We start from the raw sequence: 9599 nt of genomic DNA on the forward strand, positions 1-9599 counted from the left end.
AAAATTTTGCCAGTAGAAGCATGACCCCATGGAATTGCCATTTCCAAAACATAATTGGGCACACGTTTATAACGTACTGTGCCAGGTTTGATTTAACTTGTCATTTTTGATCTATACTAAAGACTATGCCTGATCTCTGAAAGCAATGTTAGATTCAGGATTTCTATATATACCATATACCCCCTAAATCCATCACAACCCTTAATAGTTTGACTCAGCTTAATGGCAAATGATTCATCCAAACACACCATGGTAGACTCATGGTTCTTTAACCTTAGTTCAGGCTGTAAAGAGTTTTCTCTATGACTGAAGTCAGTTAAGAATTTCTCTGTTAGAGAAAGCAGACATTTTCACCTTTGGCAGGCTGCCAAGATGATATTTTATTATGAATTTAAGAAACTACAATTTAATAGTTTCTAGGTTTTATTTTTTAAAAAAAGGTAAGAAAGGAAGAAGGGAAAGAAGGAAAGAAAAGAGTAACTTAATGTAACCCCATGTTCCAAAATGTTCCAGAATTTTTAGTGCAAGAAATGCTGTATTACTCAAGTACTTGAAAATTACCAAGAAATCCTAGCAAAAAACCGTAATCAACTTAGAAGTGGTAATAAAAACAAAAAACAACCAGAGAGGTACACAGATTATTGGTTTTTTTTTAAAGGATTTTTTATACTATATTAAAAAAGCACAAAATAAAAAAGGGATCAATCAACATGTATCTTAGAAGTCCTTCCAAGAGTCTCAGCACCCGATAGCCAGGAAGCTGCTGCTTTTTCTTTGTTCAGTCTGCAGCTCATTTAAGGATCATCAGAGATGACTTGTGCTCTGGGTTCTTAAAATCACACTTGTTCCACCAAATCCAAGACCCTGAATTTATCCAAATTGTAGAAACACGCTTTCACTACTCTTCCGCCAAAATACGTTCCGTTCAGATCAACAACAGCTTTAATTGCTGATTCAGCCCTCTCAAATTCCAAAAATATTCGTACTGCTTCATCATCAGGGGCACCAGGAATTTCAAATATTACACATTTTCCAACTTTGCCGTATTTTTCGCATTCTTCCTTGGTTTCAACTTTCAAGTCTTCATCTACCTCTCCTGCACCAACCATGTTCCTAAGTAGGATCACTTTAGTAGGACACTTAAGTATTTCAGTCAATGGATTTGAGTCAGACTTCTTGGATGCATCTTTCTCCGTAGCATCCCCGACAATGATCTTGCCTCCCCGCTTGCTTGTCTTCTCTACTGACAATGCAGTGCTCAGGCCTTGCTCATGTTTCCCTAGACCCTGGCCTTCTCGGAAGCCATAGTTCCGCATGATTTTATGGGCTACTGTGCCACCCATGTTAGCAAGGAAGGAGTTGCTAGGCCCCATTGGAGATCTGGGTCTGTCTTGTTCATCATACACTGGGGGAGGAATAGCAGCTTTAGAAGACTGTGATCGAGGTCTTGAATCCTCTTCATAGGGAAAATCTCAGGGTAACTCTTTGTCTTTCTCTACAATAGAAGTGGGATGGTGCGATGGCAGCTCCGCCCATACTTCTTTTCCTCCCTTCTCGTTCATAATCTTCATCTTCATCAGAATCTGGATCTGGTCGCCTCGAAAACCCACTGGCTTCATGTCTGTCTTTACGCCTTTTTTTCTCTTTCTTCTTTTTCTTTCTGTCTTTCCAGCTCCCGCTGTCTTTGTCGTTCCTCTCTTTGGCGCTTCACTACTTTCTCATAATCATTAGGAAACATTGGATCATATTCATCAGCCAAGGGAATCAAAACTTCTCCTGCAGAAAATCCACTGGGAACAGGATCCTTTAGCCCAGCTGCTACATGGGGTGGTGTGTCCACAATTTGCCTTTCATCTGAAGAGCCACCCCGCTTTAGGTCGATCACTGGGGCAAGGACTGTACTCTGTTTTGTCCTTTGACTCTTTGCCTGAGTGAGCGCTGCCTTCTTCACCTGAAGCTGAGACTGCAGAAGTTTGAAGGTTTTGGACCAGCCTTCTGTTTTTGAATCACTGGTCTCCACTCCCAGGTCATCATACAGGGACATCTTCTTTTCAGTTTAATGCCGGCTCGCCCAGGCGACCTTCCCCATGGGCAGGAGTGGCGGCACCACGGAGCCGGGGCCGAGACGCGCAAGCTCCGTACCAAGCCCGGAAGCGTGGCGGCCAGAGGAGGAGACGCACCCTGCATAAGCCCGCCGACGACAGCGGGCCACGGAGTCAGTGCCAACTCCTCGCACATACATTCTTAACATACAAACATTCCATACATGGTGTACAATCAATGGCTAACAATATCATCACATAGTTTTAAATCACCATGATCATTTTTAGAACACTTGCATCACTCGAGAAAAAAAAATAAAAAGAAAAAAGAAAAAACTCATGCATATCATCCCCTTACCCCTCCCTCTCATTGAACACTAGTATTTCCATCTACCTAATATATATATATATATATATTTAACTTTAACATCTGTTCCCATTATTATTTATTTATTTTTAATCCATATGTTTTACTCATCTGTCCATACCATAGATAAAAGGAGCATCAAAGTCAAGGTTTTCACAATCATAGAGTGATGCCCCAATAAATTTTGTGAAAGGTATATCGTTATACAATCATCTTCAATAAACATTGAAGATGTTTATTGTGGCACAGCTCTACAGTTTCAGGCACTTCCCTTTAGTCTAATACACTTTAAACTAAAAACGGGATATCCATGTATGCATACGAATCACCTCCAGGATAACCTCTTGACTCTGTGAAATTTCTCAGCCACTGACATATTATTTTGTCTCATTTCTCTCTTCCCCCTTTCATTCAAGAAGGTTTTCTCAATCCCTTGAAGCTGAGTCCCACCTCATTCTAGGATTTCTGCCCCATGTTGCCAGGGAGGTTTACACCCCTGAGAGTCATGTCCCACATAGAGAGGGGAAGAGCAGTGAGTTTACTTGCCATGTTTGCTGAGAGAGAGAGATAGGCTGCATCTGAGCAACAAAAGTGGTTTTCTGGGGGTGACTCTTAAGCCTAATTTTAAGTAAGCTTAGTCTGTCCTTTGCAGGGATAAGTTTCATATGAATGAACCCCAAGATTAAGGGCTTGGCCTATTGATTTGGCTGTTCCCACTGCTTGTGAGAATATTAGGAGATCTTCAAATGGGGAACTTGAATTTACCCCCTTCCTCACCATTCCCATGTATAGCCTTTTTAATCTGTGACTCCATTGTCAAATTTAATATATGCTAGAAGGGGAAGGAAGAAGTAAAAATTATTGTTACTGATATTAACTTGAAGTAAAAAACTGCTACTCAATTTCCTAAATGAACATATTAAAATTCTGCACACGGTATTGTATATTTAAATTGTACAATTTTCATGTTTTTTTTGTTTTGTTTTTGGCATGGGCAGGCATTGGGAATTGAACCCAGGTCTCTGGCATGGCAGGCAAGAACTCTGCCTGCTGAGCCACTGTGGCCTGCTTAAGTTGTACAATTTCAAAAACTGGTATATGCCTCCAATATAAGGACATAAGGCTGAGATCCAAGTCTAAAGTTACTTTGGCTCTCATATTTATACAGAAGTGTATAAATTAAAATAATTTAAATCATTAGCCTCATCAATGAAGGTGAGTTTTTAATGAGTGTGACATAGGTCCTATGGTATGTAAATATTTTCATTGGAAAGGAGCAATTTTCAACTGAGAACCCTAACTAAAACTTATTACTTTTGACAAAATATGAAAATCATTGTAGAAAATCTCATTCTCAATATTGTAACAATAACCTTAGCTAGAGTTATATGTGATATCCCCACAGCCTGTAAGTCAATAAATAAGTCTAAATTCTTTGGCCTAAGTGATAAACATCAATAGCTTTAGTCTTACTACATACAAGCCAGCCATGATAGTGTTTTCTGCTTTCTGTCCTTTTTGCTTCCCTCTCTCCTTCACAGGGTTCAGATCTGCATGAGGATCTGATGGATCTCCCAGCCTACCTCAATTACGTTCATGGGTCAGTTCTCTCAATAAATGTCTTACACATCTAATTCTGTATTTGTATCTGTTTATCCAAAGACTTAGTCTAATGTAAGATGCTGCACACAAGATAGAAACCACCACTGTGATCTCTAAATGATTTTATAATCAAATAAACAATTTTGGGAGAACCAAAGTTCTTGATTTTTTTTTTTTCTAATACTAATTTGCTGGATCATTTGATATGATCTAAAAAACTGTGAAGCAACATTTAAGGCTTTTAAGGGTACATGGTTGGCAACTACAACACACGCAAACTGGGAATAGAGTGATTATTAAATTTTATTGACTGATCAAAGCCATGATTCAAAGTTACTGAATCCTGCTAAAGAAAAAATTTCCTAGACTCCATTTATGTGAAGGTTTGAGATTCAGGTGCATATCTCATCCATGTTAGAAATGGATTAATCTACATGGTCAGTTGTATTAAATCAAGTGTTAACACAAAATGTTGCACAAAAGTATTAGTTTATTAGAGCAGGTATAACAAAGTGTCAGATATTTATTCTCTTATGGCTTTAGAGTCTGGAAGTCTGAATTCAGCTTCTGGTCGATGCTGGCAATCCTTGAAGTTTCTTGGCTTTCAGCCGCACCACTTCAATCTTTGTTTTAGTCACTTAATGGCATAGTCTCTTTTTATGTTTCTGTATTTAAATTCTTTTTCTTATAAGATTACCAGTCACTGGAATAAGCACACACTAATCCCATATAAACTTATGTTTATTACATCTGCCAAGACCCTGTTTCCAAATATATTGAATTCATAGGAAATAGGAGTTAGAGTTGAAAATTTCTTTTTTGAGAGAAACAAGTCAACCCACAACAAGGACCCAGTAGATGAAATACCATTAAATGGTACAAATAAAAGTAAATAAAGAAGAATTAGTTGCCTAGTGAATATGAAGAAGCAGGGTTTGGATTTAATATCTTGTCTTAAAAAACAAGAATACTAGAGAAATAATTGAAACAAATGTTTTAGAAGTTGGGAAATAGGCAGAGCCTGACTTTGGTCTGTTAGAAAAGAAACAAGAGAATTATACAAATGTATCAACACATTCTGAGGGCAATTTCAAGGCCACAATGCAAGTAGATAGAGCTAAACAAAGCCCAGTAGTAACTGAAGTTGAGAGTGTGATTCAGATATATGAAGGGAGTGCCCATTGAACCTTTGAGTCCTGAGATGTGTTTGATTGAGTAATAAAAACTACCGGAGGCTGAAGAAAGAACCACTGGGAAAGAAGAAGAAGAACAAGTCATGGAGCTTTCACGGAGCCAGGAATAGTTTATTTATGCTTACCTTCAGAGTGGAAAACCCATGTAATATCCAGCATATCAGGTAGACTTCACTAAAGCATGTCATGTTAGTAGTGGAGTTAAATTATGCCTTTAATAAAGTCTGCTCTGTAGTTATTCTAACAAAGTTAAAAAGTAAGTTGTAGTTTCTTCTAATCAATTATTGTATTTTGTGTGTCTGTGCCTTAAAATCATGCTAGATCAAAAGCCAACACTTTTTAAAAGAATGAAATAAAATACTATAAATAACAATGTAAATCCAACATGGACAATCAATAAAAAATTATCAGGCATTACTGCAATCAGGAGGTATAACGAGGAGTAAAGCAATTAATAGAAACAGAGGTACCTGGCAAAGAAGATGGAACTAGCAGGTAGTGACATTAATATTAATATTAGTATGTTATTATTAATATGATCCATAAGTTCAATTAAGTAAAGGAGTACAAGTCCACTTGGAGAGAAGTGAAAAATGCCAAAAGGAAATAAGTAGAACTTCCAGACATGAAAGTTGCAGCATTTGAAGTAAAAATTTACTGGATGGTATTGATAATAGGCTGCCATTGTAAGAAGAAAGATAAGTAAATATGACGATAAGAAATATAGAAATAGAAAATGTCCAAATGACATAGAAAGTGAAGATTGAATAAATAAAGCCTAATTGACCTATTGATCAATACCCATCAGTCTAATAGGCATGTAACTGAAGTCCCAGAAAAGAGAGGGGACAAACAATATTTGAAGAAATAATGGCAATGTCTATATTGCATTTGTTCAATATTCTAAATCCCAGACCAAAGAAGTTGAATAAATTTAAGCAGAATAAACCTACAGAAAACCATTTTAAGACACATTGTAATCAAATTGCCAAAAACTAGGGATAAAGAGAAAATCTTTAAGAATCTAGAGAAAAATAATAAATTATATATCAAAGAGCCAAGGTAAGGTTGATGACAGACATTTTACCATAAATAATGCAAGGCAAAAGAGAATGGAACACATTTTTTAAAGTACTGAAGGAAAATTCTTTACCAAGAAATATTCATACAGCAAAAACATCTTTCAACTATGAAGGGGAAAAATTGAGACTTTGTCAGTTAAAAAAAATAGGCAATTGAATTAATTATCCCTGGACATGAACTAAATAAATATTTTTAAAAATTCTTCAGAAAGGAGAAATGGTACAAAATTGAAGTCTGGATCCACAGATTTTTGAAAAGTGTCATAGGTGATAAATATGTGATTAAATATAAGAAACGTTTTTCTCATTTTTTAATGTTTAAAAGAGAAATAACAATATAATTTTTTTTTTCATGGGCAGCCTCCAGGAATTGAACCAGATCTCTGACATAACAGGTGAGAATTCTGCCACTAAGCCACCGTTGCACGGCCCTAACAATATACTTTTTGAGGCATATGCAGAATTAAGTTATGTGATATAGAGCACAAAGTGAGGAAGAGGAATTAAGAAAGTACACATAATGTTATAAGATAATTAGACTATATGTAACATGCTAAAAGTGGAACATTTAGATTGTATATATGTTATTAGAATACATTTTAAAAAATCATGGGACAGTACCACACAGTGAATCCAACTGTAATGCTGGATTATCATTAATAGTATAATTATATATATGTTCTTCTATAAGCTGTAACTAATGTACCACACTCATGAAGGCATTAATAAATGGGTGGTATGTGAAACTGCGTATTTTATGCAATATTTGTTTTTAATTCATAACTTCTCTTATAAAAAAAAGAATGAAAGCAAGGGAACACCAATCAAAAGATAGGTGAAGTGACAATATTAATAACCAACAAATACTTTTGATACAAAGAAATGTAGCTTCAGATAAAGAGAAATATTTCATAAAGAAAATGATGAATTCATCAAGATGACAAAACATTCCTATATAAAAGTACACATAATAAGACTACAGAATCCATAAAGAAAGACTGACAGAAGTGAAAAGAAAAACACACCTCCTTCAATAATTATGGATTTTTCTAAATTGAAAGAAAATCATTACAGTTATAGTAGACTCTTCAACATAATCAATCAATTTGACTTATTTGATACTTATAAATCACACCACCCAACAACAGTAAAATATGCATTCTTATCTACTTAGCATGGGACATTCACCGTGAAAGATCATAGACAAAGTAAGTTTCAAAATTTTATGTAGATTGAAATCATACAGAGCAAGTTTTATGTCCACTAGGAAATAAATGAGAAATCAAAAACCAAGAGATCTGGAAAATCTAAATATATTTGATACAACAAGAACAATATATTTCTAAATATTCTATGGGTCAAAAAAGAAATAAAAAAAGAAAATATTCTTGTTTGCAAGGAAAAGATAACACAATATATCAGTATTTATGGGATACAGGTTAAAACTTTTTTGAAGGAAAGTTATCACACTAAGAAATTAGAAGGCAAAGGGAAATTTTAACTTAATAAGCAGAGGGAAAAACTAATGAAGATAAGGGAAGAAATGAATGAAATAGAAGATATACAAAACAGAGAAATAAAAGAAAACAGTAGGTTGATTCTTTTTATTGAAGATCATATCCAGTACATGAAGGCAAGAAAAAGAAATATAGCACATAAATTGAAAGGAAAAATCAAATGAGGACATTGGGTATGTGGAAAATTCAGAGAAACTTGCCAAAAGAACTACCAGATCTAATATGTCAGTTTTGCAAATGTTTGATTTGTGGGATGATACAAAAAGAATCTATTACATTTCTATACATTTTAGCAATGAAATTAACTTGATTAAAATTTGAAATAACTTCCGGGTCAAGATGGCGGCTTAACAACGTGCGCGTTTTAGTTCGTCCTCCAGAACAACTGCTAAATAACCAGAAACAGTACAGAACAGCTCCTGGGGCCATGTCAGTGACCAGATACACAAAGTACCCCAGTCTGGACCAGCTGGACCGGCTGCGAGCACCCCACAAAACCGTGAGTTCCCAAAGCTGTGGTGGCCAGTGCCCCTCCCCCACAGGCCACTTCCCAGAGGGGAAAGGAAAGGACTTTACCAGCAGCAGTGACTGGGCACAATCAAATGCCAATTGTGGAACTAATTAACAAATTCTGACTACTAAAAATAGGCCCCCAGCTTAGGTGAACCCGATCAAAGCTGAGGTTACTCATTTTTGCCCCGGCACCAAGGGGGCAGGACTGACAGAAAAAGGGGGAAAAAAAAGAAGGAAACAGGTTTTTGTGGCTGTGTATCTACAAAGGCTTGACTGCCTTTGGATACAGTGGCAGGATTTTTCAGGCTACAACTGCCCCAGGTATAGGCAGAAGTGAGCTCTTTTGGGGGCTTATCTGGAGCCTGTGCCTTCCCCAGGGGAGGGGTGAAGGCCCACCCAGGTGGAATCCCTCCATCAAGGGATTCAGACACCAGTGCTTGGTAATTTGAAGCCATTAAAACCAGCCTACAACCTCTCCTCTGTCTCCAGCAAACCCCCAGCCAAAGTTAAAGGTACTGCATCATCTTATGCTGGTGGGACCTGCAGTCAGACAAGCACCACATACTGGGCAGGATAAGAAAAACAGAGTCCAGAGACTTCATGGGAAAGTCTTTCAACCTGCTGGGTCTCATGCTCAGGGAAAACTGACGCAGGTGACTCTTTCCTCCTGATAGGAGGCCAGTTTGATCTGGGAAAATCTGGCTGGGGTCTATAATATCTAAGCAGACCCTCCTAAGTGTGTGTGGGGGGAAGGTACCACACAAGCAGGGCAAGAAACAAGAAAACAAAAAACTGAAAAATTCTCCTCTGTTGAACAAAACCTAAGCTAAAGGTTCAGATAAAGCTGAACAGAATGTCAAAGAACAGATAGACAAAAATTCATCCAGCAAGAAAACCCTAGATAAAAGAAGTGAAAGCAATCTCCAGAATAAACTAATTAAAGTAATTAAATGCCTAGATGCCAGCAAAAAATAACAAATCACACTAAGGAAATTGAAGATATGGCCCAGTCAAAGGAACAAACCAACAATTCAAATGACATACAGGAGCTGAAACAACTAATTCAGAATATACGAACAGACACGGAAAACCTCATCAAAAACCAAATCAATGAATTGAGGGAGGATATAAAAAAGGCAAGGAAGGAACAAAAAGAAGAAACTGAAAGTCTGAAAAAACAAATCACAGAACTTATGGGAATGAAAGACACAGTAGAAGAGATGAAAAAAACAGTGGAAACCTACAATGGTAGATTTCGAGAGGTGGAACATAGGATTAATGAA

The 9599-nt window shown here is 36.8% G+C and overlaps 1 pseudogene; it reads right to left on the reverse strand.

The window, feature by feature from the left end:
* Positions 1-579: 579 nt before the first annotated feature.
* On the reverse strand, positions 580-2168 carry LOC143663662 (splicing factor 45 pseudogene; annotated as a pseudogene).
* Between the last annotated feature and the right edge of the window lie 7431 nt (positions 2169-9599).

Source organism: Tamandua tetradactyla, chromosome 19 (assembly GCF_023851605.1).
Source record: "Tamandua tetradactyla isolate mTamTet1 chromosome 19, mTamTet1.pri, whole genome shotgun sequence".
Classification (NCBI taxonomy): Eukaryota; Metazoa; Chordata; class Mammalia; order Pilosa; family Myrmecophagidae; genus Tamandua; species Tamandua tetradactyla.